This window comes from Heterodontus francisci, chromosome 25, assembly GCF_036365525.1.
Source record: "Heterodontus francisci isolate sHetFra1 chromosome 25, sHetFra1.hap1, whole genome shotgun sequence".
NCBI lineage: Eukaryota > Metazoa > Chordata > Chondrichthyes > Heterodontiformes > Heterodontidae > Heterodontus > Heterodontus francisci.
In genome coordinates, this window is record NC_090395.1 from 63,036,740 (window position 1) to 63,052,812 (window position 16,073).

At 41.6% G+C, this 16,073-nt stretch overlaps 1 protein-coding gene and 1 long non-coding RNA gene across 5 annotated transcripts in view; one reads left to right on the top strand and one right to left on the bottom strand.

The window, feature by feature from the left end:
* LOC137383930 (uncharacterized) overlaps positions 1-16,073 on the bottom strand; it is a 42,283-nt gene that overhangs the window by 16,696 nt on the left and 9,514 nt on the right. The gene's annotated exons all lie outside the window — the stretch shown is intronic.
* usp49 (ubiquitin specific peptidase 49) overlaps positions 4,337-16,073 on the top strand; it is a 71,156-nt gene continuing 59,419 nt past the window's right edge. For 2 of the 4 annotated variants that reach the window (XM_068057326.1, XM_068057329.1), the window contains exon 1: positions 7,387-7,605. The gene's annotated coding sequence lies outside the window, so the exon portion shown is untranslated. Of the gene's footprint in view, positions 4,479-7,386; positions 7,606-10,628; positions 10,719-16,073 lie in introns of those variants that run through there. The other 2 variants (XM_068057328.1, XM_068057327.1) reach the window with 2 other exon arrangements.

The window sequence follows — 16,073 nt, forward strand, 5'->3', positions numbered from 1 at the left end:
GCTGAATTCCAAAACTCATTACAGCTCTCCCTATTACCTGGTTTAAAGCTATCTAGATTGTGTTATGTAGCATGTTGTATTTCAGTATTACAGTTAATGGTTTTTATGTGTTTGTGGAAAAGTTAATTCATTGGTGGGACTCCCCACTCCACTACTGAGCAAGGTTGAGATAATGTTGTAAACTACAAGCCTTGAGAGTCTTACTATGTCAATCTTGGGAGGTGTTAGTGCTCTGAAGCCCACTCAGAAGTGTAATATTTACAATGTGCCTAACCTGGAGATTTCTTGCAGATTTTGTGTTAAGGATTGCTGTAGCAGAATTCTTGGATTGATTGTGATATTGTTGCACATGTGGCCTTATGAGCAGTACTGGCATAACTGAACAAAGACAGGCAGAACAACCTGCCTGTGAGAAACAAAAATGCTGGAAAGTTCATACAAAAATAAAATGCTGGAAGTGTTCAGGTTGTTTACCATCTGTAGAGAGACCATTCTGATGAAGGGTGTGCATCTGAAATTCTAGCTGAAATAAAAACAAAGTGCTGGAAATACTCAGGTCTGGCAGAATCTGTGGAGAGAGAAGCAGAGTTAATGTTTCAGGTCTGTGACCTTTCTGATGAACGTTAACTCTGCTTCTGTCTCCACAGATGCTGCCAGACCTGCTAAGTATTTCCAGCACTTTGTGTTTGTTTCAGATTTGCAGCATCCATTGTATTTTGCTTTTGTGAAATTCTAGCTGGTCTGTAATGGTATTCTTTATTTCCCCTTCGACATTCTCTCCTCACACTGACTCCATTTTTGGAACAAGAAATGGACATTTCCAACCCTCCAGTAAGACAATGACATTCCTCAAGAGCCTAGATGGAATGTTGGCATGATTATTTGGCAGTGTGGGGCATCACACCGTAGCTAAATCAATAACTTACATTTTTATATATCACTTTTTAACATAGTAAAACATCTCAAGATGCTTCACGAGCATAATAAGACAACAATAACACCCAGCCAACAAATACATTAGGGCAGGTGACCAAAGAGGTAGGTTTTAAGAACCATCTTAAAAGAGGGGAAGTGGTGGGGGTGGGGGAGAGGAGGTTTAAGGAGGGAATGCCAGAGCTTAGAACCTAGACAGCTGAAGCCACAGCTGGCAATGGTGAGCTGAAGGAGATGGGTGATGCACAAAAGACTGGAACTGGAGGAATGTAGAATTCTGAGAGGTTGTAGGACTGGAGGAGGTTACAGAAATAGGCCTTCCCTCGTCAGATGTCCACACATAATGTGCTTTCTAATTTGGATCACTGCATAGTAATCAAGAGTGGGATCATTTCCCTTTCCCAATCCCTCTGGCCATGGAGTGTGGAAGACAGTTGTAGTGTTACACCCGCTGCCCAGGCTCAGATTAGCTGATGCATCACAAGAATGGAGAAGGATCCTGAGACGACTTAAGTCTGCATGCCTCAGTTGCCTATTATCACAGGATCATAGTTCACTTATCCTCCTTTGCCTGTTTATTTCTGTCCAATTGATACCGGTAAAAGTTGGCTCAATCACTTGGCTTCTTCATTAGCAGTAAAAGATTGAGCTGCATTTCTGACAGTTACAGATGCACATGATAATACTTTTATAGAATTCTGATATTACAGTCATGGTAGTCTAGTGATCTTGTATGATGTTCAGATCTGATGTCTTGACTATTAGTTTTCCTCTGTCTACCCCAGTGAATTTTACTCTCCAGTGGTTGAAGACAGTACTGCTCCCCTCCTAAAGAAGTCAGCAGAAGTAACCAATTTATTAGCACTATCTGGTATAAAATTATATCGCATGGAAGGTCATTCAGCCCATTGTGCCTGTGTTGGATAATTAATTAATAAAAACAATGGCAATCTGTTTTTGTAGTTCGTGATTTTGACAATCAGCAATAGAAACCAGGATTATAACCACCTCATGCTACCAGCAGGTGGTGGCAAGTTAAATCTCCATTTCTTTCTCCTCTTTCTACACTACATGCCTTGTGCAGCTGACAAGACAGCCTGTGGCCGTACCAGCTGTAGAAGTGTCTTTAATCTTGTGCCAGATCCTTGAGACACACCTAGTTCAGTTCTCAAAGTCAGAGACTGATGAGTGGAGCAAATTAGTTTCAACAGGATATACAAAATATTGCTGTTTCAGTGTCAGTTCACTAATGTAATGACTGCCATCAAATACTACATGTTGGCATATTTCAAAGCCTGGCTACTTTCACTAATCTGGTATTTTTAAAAAAATTATTGCCAATTGTCACATTGTTTCCCATTTTCTTTTCCTAAGGCAAACATCTGTCAACATGGCGTTATTAAGAGTAAGGCTGAACATGTGGAAGTGTTTATTTTTACAAGTAATGTACGTAACAGTGGATCATATCTTTTAGACAAGATTTGTATTATACATGTTTATTTTACTGTTATACCTGGGTCAAATTTGTTTTGAAGCTCTTACAGTTTTTACAGCTCTTTTATTAGTACTGTAGTCACCTATAGAAAGCTTCACTGTTGAGTAGGGTTAATGACCCCATCACTCAAAATTCTGCTCTTCCGATGCTCAATTGATAAATGTGCAGCCTATCTGTTGCGTACACAGGCTTGGGGAAAAAATCAGTTGCCAAATCCTGTTGCGATTACTGATCTCAGTTGGGTGGCAGTAGTGGTACAAAGGTTGGCCTCTACCATGGGGCTCAGTATATTGTCCTGGGTTCTTGTTCCTTATTGCCATCTTGTAAAGTCCAGTTGTTTGGACATTTGAGAAGGACAGGATTCGGCATGACTATGATGCCTTTGTGGCAAAAGAACCAGGGGGAAGATTGGGAGAAATTTTTTTACACCGAGTTTTTATGATCTAGAATGCACTACCTGAATGGGTGATGAAAGCAGGTTCCATTGTAACTTTCAAAAGGGAATTGGATGTATACTTGGAAAGGAAAACATTTGCTGGGCTTTGGGGAAAGAGCAGGGGAGTGAGGCTAATTGGGTATAAAGGCCTGCTCGGGTCTGCAATTTAAACCTGACCCGCCCGAGTCCTTCATTTTTTTTTCCCATGCCCGAATGAAATTGATTGTATTAAAGAGTTTGTGCTCTACCTTGGATGGAATTGCTCACTGCAGACTAGTGCGGTGTCCAAATGCAAGTTTCCTGCCTTGACGTCCTGGCTGCCACTGTGTCCGACCCGACCTGAGCCCGAACGCCAGACCCGGAACAGCAATTCGACCTGACCCGAACCTGACACATCGTCGGACCCGTTCGGGGTCGGATAGCCATGCTCTAATTGGATAGCTCTTTGAAAGTGCTGGCAAGGGCCGAATGGCCTCTTCAGTGCTGTTATATTCTATCATTCTATAAAGTAGCCTGCTGAAAACCTACTCAAGACTAATGCATGAGGTTTAGCCTCTTGGGCAAGGTACCATGGCGGGAAGTGGTGCGGTGGGGTTTTGAAACTGTACCCGAGTATGAGAGAACTTTCCAGAAGTGGAGAAAATGGGAGGTGTGGGGTGCAAGGGTGGATTTTGTTTGAAATGGTGTACCTCACAAAGGGATAAACAAACCCACCAAAACACATTAATTGGGAATGGCAGATATTTTTAAACAATTTTAGTGCCAATCACTCTTGTTCCAAAAATAAACTTTGTTAAATGAGTTTGCAATCTGACGCAACTATTATAGTTATTTACATTTATAAATCTGGTCCCCATAACATTCCAGTTATTACACTAGGGTTACAGATTGAAAATGTTTTCTAAATAAAAAGAAACCCAATAATTTTATAATGGTTTCTTCTAACCTATAGTCAAAAAAAGTTGCAAATAGTTTAGATACCTTGTGGTTGATCTCTGGAAATAACAAGTTTACCTATTTAGACCACTTGCCTGTAGGAAGTATTTGAGCAGTGATCTTGAAAGGGACAGGCCAGGTTAGCAGCTGTCATAACTGTGCTCCAGACTTCAAATACTTTAGTGTCTATTGCATGAATGAAGAACTGCTTGAAAGGATGTCAGTTTGGTTAAGCGGTGGCATTCTGAGTCACAAGGTTCTGGGTTTAAGTCCCACTCTAGGTGCTTGAGCACATTATCTAGACTGACATTTTAGTGCAGAACTTCATTTTCAGAGATACTATTAGTTTTTCGGGTGAGATGTTAAACTGACGACCTGTTTGCGATGTGAAGGATCCCATGCATTATTTGAAGAATATGTGAGTTATCCTGGTCAACATTTATCCCTCGGCCAACATCACTGCCAAAATGGATTAATTGCTTATTTATTTCATTGCTGTTTTTGGGACCTGTTCATTTGCAATTGGCTTCTACCTTCAACTATGTAACAGTGACTGTACTTCAAGAGTATTTTGGCTGCGAAGCATTTTAGAACATCCTCAGGACGTAGAATGTACGATTATAAAAAATGAAAGTTTTTCTGAAGCGGAAAGCTGAACACAAGCTCATTTTAACAGAGGTAACAGCATTTTTCCTGTTTTATCTTTATTGTCCAGTGTAAGAAAATAAAATGACTTTCCCCTATCTCTTCAAAATGTAAAAAGGAGACTTGGCAGCAAATGCATTGTCACCAAGGGACTGGAGTACATAGGTGATATTATTTAATGTTATAAGCTGCCTTTGTTTTATGGTTTTGTTCATTACTTGTGCCTATCTTTTCTTTTGATGACACTGAGGCAAACTCACTATCTCCTTTATGGTTTTTATTACAAAAAGGGCATATTGCTATGTGTTAAAGTTGCCAACTGTAGTAGGATATACCCTGGAGGATTTGTCACATGAATCTGTACCTCCAACAGCCCCACCCAGTCAAACAATGTTCCGATCCCCCCCCCCCCCCCCCATTTCTTTTGGCAAAAGAACCAGAGGCAATATAAGGCGGGGGGGAGGGGGTGGAATTATGCAGGGAGTTCTTATGATCTGGAACACCTGAAAGGGTGGTAGAAGCAGATTCAGTAAATATCTTGAAAAGGAAAAGAAAAACTTGCATTTATATAGCTCCTTTCATGGCCATCAGACATCTCAGAGCTCTTTGCAGCCAATGAGGTACTTTTGAAGTGTAGTCACTGTTGTAATGTAGGAAGAAAAGGGAATGGGGTAAATAATTGAAGAGGAAAATTGTGTAGGGTAATAAGGAAAGACTGGGGGTGGGGGGAGCTGGAGAATTAATTAGGTATTGCCTTCAAAGAGCCAGCACAGGCATAATGAACTGAATGGTCTCCTTCTGTGATGTGTCATTCTATGATCTCCAATATTTTATAAGTAATAAAAAATGTATTCAAAGAAAATGGGGAAAAAAATACCATTTGAATGTGTTTTTTCCCCCTCTTGTGGGTTGCTTGCAGTCAGTGTCCAGGAGATGATAAATTATTAATTTCTGGAGAATCCTCTATGACAATCCTGGAGGGTCTAAAGGAAGACTTGTATATAGCACCTTTCATGACCTCAGAACATCAAAAAGTGCTTTACAGCCAATGAAGTAATTTTGCTGTAAATGTGGCATCCAATTTGTGCACAGCAAGCTCCCACAAACAGCAATGTGATAATGATCACATAATCAGTTTGAGTGATGTTGGTTTTAGGGATAAATATTGGCTGGAACACTCTGACATAGCGGGCCAAGCAATCTTTCACATCCATCTAAGACAGTAGATGGGGTCTCAGTTTTACATCACATCCTAAACACAGCAGCACTGACTGTGTAGCATTGTACTAGGAGGATAGGCCTTGAACTTTTGTGCTGAAGTCTCATGGAGTGGGTCTTGAACCCACATAACCTTCTGACTCTGGGTGTGCTACTCACTGAGCCAGGGAACAATGGAACAGGAGTAAGCCATTTACTACTTCAAGCCTATTCTGTCATTCAATGAGATCATGACCTCACCTGCCTTTGCCCCATATCCCTCCACACATTTGGTTAATAAAAATCTCAAGATTTAAATGAACAACTGATGGGGGCATCGATTGCCGTTTACAGAGGAGAGTTGAATCTTTTGTGTGAAGTGTTTCTTAATTTGTGCTCTTGAAAGGTTCTGGCTCTAATTTGTAGACTTACGCCCCCTCCCCCCACTTGGTCCTGGATTTGCGTGTCAGCCATGAATCAGTTGGTAGCACTCTCACCTCTGAGTCAGAAGGTTTATCAAGTCCAGATCTTGAATGAAAATCAAGGCTGACACTATAGTACAGTACTGAAGGAGTGCTGCACTGTTGGAGATGCTGTCTTTCAGGTGAGATGTTAAACTGAAACCCTGTCTGCCCCCTCAGGTGGACGTAAAATATCCCATGGTATTATTCGAAAAAGAGCGAAGGAGTTATCCCCTGTGTCTTGGCCAATAGTTATCCCTCAATCAACATCATAAAAACAGATTATCTGGTCATTATCAGAATGCTGTTTGTGGGAGCTTGATGTGTGCATACTGGCTGCTGCATTTCCTACATTACAATAGTGACTGCACTTCAAAAAGTACTTAATTGACTGTAAATTGCTTTGATATGTCTGATGGCAGTATATAAACACAGCCATTTAATTATGGCACAGAAGGAAGCCATTTGGCCCATCAAGTCTACGCCGGCTCCCCGCAGAGCAATCCAGTCAGCGAATCACAGGATTGTGACAGTGCAGAAGGAGGCCATTCAGCCCGTCGTGTCTGCACTGTCTCTCTGTAGGAGCAATTTACCTAATGCCACTCCCCTGCCTTCTCCCCATTACCCTGCATGTTCTTCCTTTTCAGATAACAATCCAACTCCTTCTTGCATGCCTTGATTGAACCGTTTTCACCACTCCGTCAGGCAGTGCATTCCAGACGCCAACCAAAAAGTTTTCCCTCATGTCTCCGCTCCCCATAGGAAATAGCAGTAGGCCATTCAGCCCCTCGAGCCTGCTCCACCATTCAACTAGATCATGGCTGATCTACCTCAAGGCCATTTTCCCACACTGTCCCCACATCCCTTTAAATATCTAGAAATCTATCAACCCCTGTCTTGAACATAGTGACTGAGCTCTGCATATTTATTCCCTTCAAGCGCCCATCCAGTTTCCTTTCAAAATCATTTTCTCTTCCTGGCCCCAGACCTCCTCGACCAGCAGAACTCCCAAAACGGGCTCCCCTTAATATCTTGAAAACTTTGACCTGAAAAGGTGAAGTTTTACACTCTGCAAACCTCCTCCCTCCCTCCCTCCAATAGCCAAGCCCTACTCTGTGTTGCTTTGGAAGGAAACCCCAGTGCAGAGCATTGAGTGTGCGTTATGCGTGTGAGCAGTGGGGAGGGATGGAGTTGGCCAGGGCCACGTGGAGCACCAAGTGTTGCCCCCGCCCGGACTGGCCCCGCCCCCCCTCCCTCCCTCCCTCCCCAGCGCTGACCCCTGACCCCGCGGCGTCACAGCAGCAATGGCGCCACCCAGTGACTTCCTGTCCAAGCGCTCTATTGTTCTTTATGAGGATTTTCAAATCTTATTTTGGAGGTTAAAAAAAAACGCGCCGATGGTGCCGGCTCTGCCCAGGCGGCGCTTCCTCTCGCTTTTCCCACTTGTTATTCCGTCTGGGGGAAGGAAGATGTCGGGGGAGGAGGTCGACGGCGTTTTCGCGGTGAGTTGTTTTTCTTGAGGTAGAAAAAAAAACACCAATAAAAAAAAAAAATCCCTCACGCACTCACAAATAATAAATAAAATATAAATATTGTTTTAAAAGAAAAAGGCGCAGGCCGCGAGCCAATGTGTTGGACTCGAGGTCTCCACAACAACAATAACAACACGTTAAATCCCTCTTCCCCACCCCCCCCCCCCAAAACCTCCTCTCTCTTTAATTATTTATTTACTATTATATTTTTTTAAATAATGAAATGGAAGACAGAGGGAAGGAGAAAGGGAAAAAAAAAACACCCCGACATTCGCCAGCCCCCGTCCCTCCTCCAACCCGTCTGTACTTTTTCTCTTCTTTCAGTCACCACACACACAAAATTGTGTGAACTTTTATTTTAGAAAAGATTTTCTTACGGCATTCGTGTGTGTGTGTGTGTGTGTGTGTGACTCATCCAAATCTTTATCTCCATAACAAGTGTTTGAAACGTCCCAACACGTTGGGAAATCCTTTTCTTTCTCTCTCTCCTGAGATTTCAATTCTCTCTCTTCACAAGTCTTTACAAAGATTTTTTTTGTATGTATATTTCTAGCTCCTTTTCCCTCTACTTCCCCCTCTTCCTATAGTCCAAGGATGTGATTTATCTTTTATTTCTCTCTCTCGTGGCTGCCACATGATTAAATTTTTAAACAGTTTGATGACATGTCGGTGATTATGATGCCCGGGGACGTCATTAATCCTCTTGATATAAATAAGTACGCGTATATTTTTGGTGACTTTAACTTTGTCCAGTAGAAAATCCTGATTTTTATGCTGCATCCAGCCCCTTCTGTCTGTGTCATGAATGTAAGCAGAAGCTCCTTTCTCTCTCTCTCGGGGTGTTGGTGGTGGTGGGCCGAATCCCAGCTAGGTGGATTTGATAAAAGTCTTCGCTCTCTGAGTAAGAGTCACTGTAGCTCCTCCGCCGTGTGCTTCATGGTTAGTGTTTTTGTTGCTCTTACCATAAAGCGTAATTAGGTGAATTTGTGAAATAAAATGTACCAGAGTCCTGGCTGTGGTTCTTATCTGTGTCTAGCCGAACACATCAGATCAGAATGGACAGTTCAGAAGCGAAGATTTTTTTTTGTGAATGTGTGTATGTTTGTGTAGTGGTGGAAGTATCGGATCATTAGTAGATTCTGCGGTATACAAAAGAGTATATGATGTGTAAAATCGTGGACTACATCCCACATAATCTCTATTGCATTGTCGCTGAGCGATGCAAGATGTCATTGTGCCATTCTGTGAAACTTTTACCTATAATTGTTGACAGATTTTTGTGCTCTGAAAGTGTGGACCTGGGAGATTTTGACTACTTTTGGAGAGGGGGGCGTGTACTCCCTCCTGCCGAAAGCAGATGCTTGTAATTTCAGGTTTGGAGGTTAGCTTTGACGTAATTGCCCCCCCCCCCCCCCCATATATTAAATGATGTTGTTCCGTAATTTGCCAGGTTATCTTCGTGGTGTTTATAAACAGCTGGTACATTCTATCAAAAGTGTAAATTCTTCAAAAAGCCCTGAAGTATTTCTGATATATAGGTGCAAAGAGTAAAAGAACTGTGCACAGATTGCAGATCACCATTTCATGAAATGTGTCATGATGTGGAATTTCTGAATGGTCTGTGTCTACAGGCAAATTTACCTTTTGTGATGTGGGTGTGTTTGAGTATTCATTTCAAAGTATATATAAAAAGTCGAATCTGATTGGACTGTGATATCTTACAATACATTCCTTCATATTTCCTCTAATTTCTGTATTCTTTTAGTTCTGCAATGTTATCGAAAAACTCTGTTACTGCTATCTGTTACCTTTTTCGTCCACGTAAAGATAATCTTCCTCCTGAATTTGCTTATTCTTCAGAAGACTAGGTATTCTATAAATTTGATGTAACTGATTTTTAAAAAAATAAATCCCATTACAAAAAAATTGTTCCGTTCTTGAATTAATTTTCTTTGTCTGCACCAGTTAATGTGTATCAGAACATTACATATGTTCCAGTAAACTTGTTCAGATTTTGTGTTAAATACACATAATATTTCAATAAGTGCTTCAGATAGCTCAGTAAGCAACTGATACCAGGTTTGATCAGTGGTGAGTTGACTGAACGTAATGGGAAGAACACAGTAATTAGTTTCCTTCATAAAAGCAAAATACTGTGGTTGCTGGAATCTGAAATAAAAAGAGAAAGTACTAGAAATACTCAGCAGGTCTGGCAGCATCTGTGGAGAGAGAAACAGTTAACGTTTCAGGCCGATGACTTTCCAGTTCTGATGAAAGGTCATCGACCTGAAACATTAACTCTATTTCTCTCTCCACAGATGCTGCTAGACCTGCTGTGTATTTCCAGCATTTTCTGTTTTTATTTAATTAGTCTCCTTCCGTAGGTTAGGTAGGGAAAAATCACCCAAGGCTCTTGATCACTCCAGTGAATCCTTTTAGAAGTGCTTGCGGGCATGGTTGAGTTTGCCTGTGATTGTCTTACCTTTTCTCCAATCCACCAGTTCAACAGCCTGTAAATGCTTAATATCACTGTCCATGTGTAAAGAATGGGATACTTTGTGGTGAGGTTCTGGAATGTTCCTGGTACCTATGGAACCTAACGCCAGCAAAAAGCCAATTGCTCTCACGGGAGCAGTAATAGGAGAAAATTTGGCTGAAGAAGGTGGACAAAACCTTTCAAAGATTGTTGGCAGCCTATGGCCAGATCTGTGTCTGTTGCCAATTTCAGGTTGACAGGACATGTGTGAAAGCTTGGCTCAGTTGTAGCACTCTCACCTGAGTCAGAAGTTTGTGATTCTAATCCACTTTGACCTGAGTACATAATACAAGCTGACATCTCAGTGCAATATGACTATAATATCTTTCAGATGAGATACTAAACTGAGATCTCATCTGTTCTAGTGTTTCAGGTGGATGTTAAAGATCCCATGCCCCTCTTCAAAGAAGAGAAGCGAATTCTTCCAGTGATCTGGCCAATATTCTTCCCTGAACTAGTGATATCAAAAACCAATTAGCTGGTCATTCATATCCATGCTGTGAAAAATGGCTGACGTGTTTGCCTACATTAGTCCATGCAAATCAAGGTAATTAATTGATTGTATGTGAAACACTTTGAGACAATTAAATACATATATAGGACCCTGCTCCCCTATTACCCCTGTTCTTGTTACCTACAATGGCTCCTGGATCCCCAAAGTCTCCATTTTAAGATTCTCAACCTTGAGTTTAAATCTTTGTGTTCTTACCCATTCTACCTCTGTAAATTTCTCCAGCCCTACAACTGCTCCCCACCCCCACCCCTTGGCAGTGCACAATGCTCCTGCAAACTCTCTGTTCTAACTTTTTAACTTTTTGTACGTCCCCTCCCTTTGCCCCACCATTGGTGGCCATGACTTCCATCATCTAGACCCCACACTCTCTAATTCCCACCCTAAATCTCTCCACCTTCCTCTCATTTAAGATCCTCCTTTAAATCCCTGGCCAAGTGTTTGGTTGCACCTCCAAATAAAGAGAGAACTTCTGTTTTCATAGCCCCTGCCATGACCGCGGGTCATCCCAAAGTGCTTTACAGCCTATTAAGTACTTCTGAAATGTAGCTACTGTATAAATATCTCCTTTAACTTGGCATCAATTTTTGTTTGACTACACCTCTGTAAAATGCTTTAGGACTTTTTTTGTTATTAAAGGCACCAAGTTATTATAAATGCATTTTTTTTTTTACTTCTTCCCCCCCTTCCTATAGGTAAACTCCTAACCTTATTGACTGTCCAGCTGAGATTGGGAAAAGAATACTGTTCTACTGCTCAGTGGTTTGATATGTTATCACAGTAAGATGGTGTGGTACAGGGTCGCTGTGAAATATTCCAGCTGATTTTATTTTTCCTTTCGCTTGCACTCCACCCTCTCTCCCCAGGATTTGTGCTAGCAGATAGCTAATTCTGTAGTTGCTGGTACCTCACACAAGTAGCCAGTCTCCATGTGTGAACCTAAATAGCCAGTATCACCAAACAAAAGGCATTGTGGCTCAGCCCAATTCTCCACCCCATCCAGCAACACATAAGCGCGCACACACATGCGTATGGCTTTCAGCAAGGCTTGCTAGATACCAATCAGAGCTGATGAACCCTGGAAGACTTTCCATCTGGGTGTCAGGCCCATTTGTAGCAACCAGCTTATATCAACTAACTCAAATGACCAGGGATCTAATCTGAAGTTCTCTGGTCTTTGATTTTTGTGCTATATAGTTCATGGATTGACAGTAGTAATGCATTTTATGTTTCAAGTTGCATGTTCCTGTTCCTTTCTGAACTTTAAATTGCAGCAAGATGTTGGTTCCCAAGAATTTCTCTAACGTGCTAAGTGTGCTGATCGTTTTTTCTGTAATTGTATGATTTTGTTTTTGCGTTGATGTGCAGTCTTCAAGTTCTTCTGTAACAGTGGATGAACAGCTCGAGTTTTCTCATGCTCCTATTCCTGGTTGGAATAGTGAATAAATTGCACCTTGCACCGCTGTTCAATTCAACTCACAATGCATTGTTAAAATGTAGGATCTTATCGAGTAACTGTCTATGTGCCGCATGTATACTGACTCATTGAATGTCACGCAAAATGAGCCAGATGATAAAACAGTCCCATGTCCTGAAGCTCAAAGCTCTTATCATTTTGAATGTTCTCGTGTCTCTTTCCTTTCATCTGAAGGGTCTGACATGTGCTGCGATTCAATTCCATAGTTTGCGGCACTGCTGTGAAACGTCAGCTAAATGGGTTGAGACGATGAATGTTTGCAGGCCAATTGAATTCGGAGGCATTTCAGCCAAACGTATGACACCCACTTGTGCTTTTCCCAGATGGGGGTCATTGAACAGTGACTGCAATGCCTATGGCCTAGGAATACAGCAGTTGGCCTCAGTACCTTTAGCTCAAGTATGCTATAACAGTTGTAACAGTCTCTTCCACCTCTGCTGAAATCAGCTAACTCAGCATAGACCTGTAATTCACATGTAGGGCTATCATATATTGTTCTCTATCACACTGCATGACACATTTACCCTCAGGGCATTTTGGAGCAGAATTGAGGAGAGGTGTAAAAGGAAATTATCATCGTGTACACTTTGTATGCGGTAGTAACTTGTTCACTTCATACTGATTTGGCATTGACTTTCACCCCTGCAAGAAGATATCTACTTCATTTGTATACATTTGCAAAGAGAATCATAAAATAGTTATAACACTGGAGGAGGCCATTTGGCCCATTGAGCCCATGCTGGCTCTCTGCAAGAGCAACTTAAGTAGTCCCATTCCTTGGCCCTTTCCCTGTAACCCTGCAATATTTTCCCTTTTCGGTGCTTATCCAACTCCCTTTTGAAAGCCGTGTTTGATTGTGCCTCCACCACTCTTTCAGGCAGTGCATTCCAGATTGTAACCACACTGTGCATGAAAAAAGGTTTTCGTCATGTCGCCTTTGGTTCTTTTGCCAATCACTTTAAATCTGCGTTCTCTGGTTCTCAACCCTTCTGCAAGGGGAACAGTTTCTGTCTATCTACTCTCTCTAGACCCTTCATGAGCAACATGATGATGCATTTTATTGAATCAATTGTTAGGGACAAAAATATGCAGTTGACAATGGTTTACCTCAATACAATATCTTTCATAGCTCTAGATGTCCTAAAATGGGCAGCATAGGACACTAAACAGGAAGGAGGAACAGAGGTAATAGAAAGGATATCAGAAACAAATTTTGAGGAGGATATTGAAGAATGTAGCGGGCAAGGGGATAAACAGAAAACAATGGTCAGAAATGCAGAGGTGCTCGCTGGAACATGGGGAAGGGATGGTGAAGTTTGAATATTGGAATGTGGCCGTGGAGGATTTAAACTTGAAAATGGGAATTTTGAATGTGCTATGGGAGGTATATTGTGGAAGTGGGTAGTTAGCGGTCCTAGCGATGGACCAGATGTATGATTTGAAGTTTCACTCGGTCATGCAAGCACTTGCAAGTTTTGTCTGAGTGGGCATCTGGGAGGGAGGTAGAATCTGTGGGTGAGGTGTGAATTTTCTTAAATCAAACAAGACAGCTGTGATCTTCCAGATGTTGGAGTTAGTGAAAGTTCTGGTTCATCAAATATTTGTTGCCAGACAAGCAATTGAGCAGCATGATAGTAGTTGTGGAATCGAGGGCAAAAGCAGGTCAATAGAGTTGGATGTCATCCATGTACCTATAGACGCTGTTGTCAAGGGACAGCATGTAGGAAAGAAGTTGATGGGTGTCTAGGATGGAGCCATGGCCCACACTGGAGATAACTGTATCAGTATAGGAAGAGAAGTCACTGGAAGAGATGAATTGACTGCACTGGGATCGATAGGAATGAGGTCAGGGAGGGTAGTGCCATAGAGGCTCATCACAGATAAGTTGTAACGAAGGTGGGACGAATGTCAGTTATGTTGAAGGCAGTCAAGGAAGAATAATGCTCCATATTAGCAGTCACAGGACATTATTGATATCTTGACACTGAAAATGCAGAGTGGTGGGAGAGACAAACATGAAATTAGATGGTGATCCTCCTTCCCTTTATAAAGAATGCACGTGCTTACATTTTTACAGTGCCATTCATGACTGCAGGATGTCCCAAAGAGCTTAATTGCCGGTGAATTGTTTCTGAAGTGTATTCACGGTGGTAGGCAAATTTGGCAGCCAGTTTGCTCACAGCAGCTTCGGCAATGAGATAAAAAAATAACTATTTAATCTGGTTTTTTTGGGAGGTATTGATTTGGATAAATGTTGGCAAGGACAGTGCTATGGGATCCTTTACACATGCATCTCCACTGAAAGATGGCGCCTCTAACAATGCAACACTCCCTCAGTACTACATTGCATTATCATTCTAGATTATGTTTCTGGAGTGAGGCTTAAACACAATCTTCTGACTCAGGCAAGAGGTTACAGCCAGTCCAAGTTAATATGAAAGGAGCTGAAACCTTCCTGATCAGTATGATTTCTTTGGTAAACTCAGATAAGTCAATCGAGGAGCTAAACTGTTAATACTTTGTTCAAATTTACTTTATAAATCTTTGAATCTTGTGACACATCAGTACATTGGGTCAGTAGAGTTTTGGCATGATGCAATGGTATAGAATTGTAGTGTGGGTGTTATAATTGACCCCAGCTTCCCTGGGCTGTGTAGAGGGGGAAGTCACCAATATTCCCTCTCCATTATCAAGGGACGCCTGTTGGAAAGTATGCGTGGACAAAGGGTTGCTTTGGCTGTGATGTTACCCACTGTTGAATAGTTTGGTGGCACTCGATGTTCATATTCTATATGAAGAATGATGAATTGGATGAAATACCTACAGGTTGTGTGCGCTTGCGGATCTGTACCCCAGTGAGCTCTGTGCATTTAGGGAAGGAGAAAACATGAGAAAGAAGATGGTAAGGAAATGCACAATATACTTTCTGCAATAGTTAAGGAATCAGCAACAACTTAATTTACTTGTGGCATGAATAGACTGGAGTTATTGCACAGTGAGATAGATCCACAGAAAGAGGAAAAGAAGTGTTTTTCACAAAAATGGTGATTGTCACTGGATGCAAATGAGAATTCAACATGACTGTAAATTTCAGATTTGAAGGGATGTCAGGGTATAACCTCATCATGAAATATCTTTTTCTTTGTTTGTAAAAGAAAAGCAAATTGAAAGAAAAATTATACGATGCTTGTCCTTTCAATTGAGGCCTGCCTCTTTACTGCAGTACTGAGATAGGAGCTAAAATTCGACATTACGCTTGATTAGTTTTATGTCACCCCCCCACCCCCCCCCCCCCCCAACCGATTCCCCCGACTCACTCCATCCCCTGCTGTTTTCTGCTTTCAGTAAAATAGCAGGACGGGATTAGTGGAGAACACAGTGCAAGATGAGGAAAATAAACTTGTGGATAGAGTTGTTTTTTTACAGGCAAATGCTTGAGGATAGAGCCATCGTACAGATGTATCCAGGAGTGTTCCTTTAAAACAAAGAACGCTTTTTCGGTTGCTTTCTTCAGGTGTACAGAAAGAGTAGCATCTCATCAGAGAAAAACGTACATTCCAAAAGTACAATGCGTTATCTCAGAGATTGAATTAATAAAATTGTAAATCGAAAATGATGGCGATAGAGGCTAAAGGGTCCCATGTGAAACTGAGTTATTCATTGTCTTTCTGTCTCTTTTGCGCCCCCCCCCCCCCCAATCCCCCTCATGCCTTCTATTCCCTGTTCTGTCTCTTATTTTTGAATTTTCAGATTTCATGGTCTTTTTACCTCTGCTATTGAATTGCTGAAGTTGGCTATTGTCCTCTTCCAGGATGAGTAAAAAAAAAACTGGCTTAAAGACAAGTGCATTTCTTTTTACATATGTCCTGTTTATACTGGAATCAGCAGTTGCTCTCTTTTTAAATTTCTTAAGG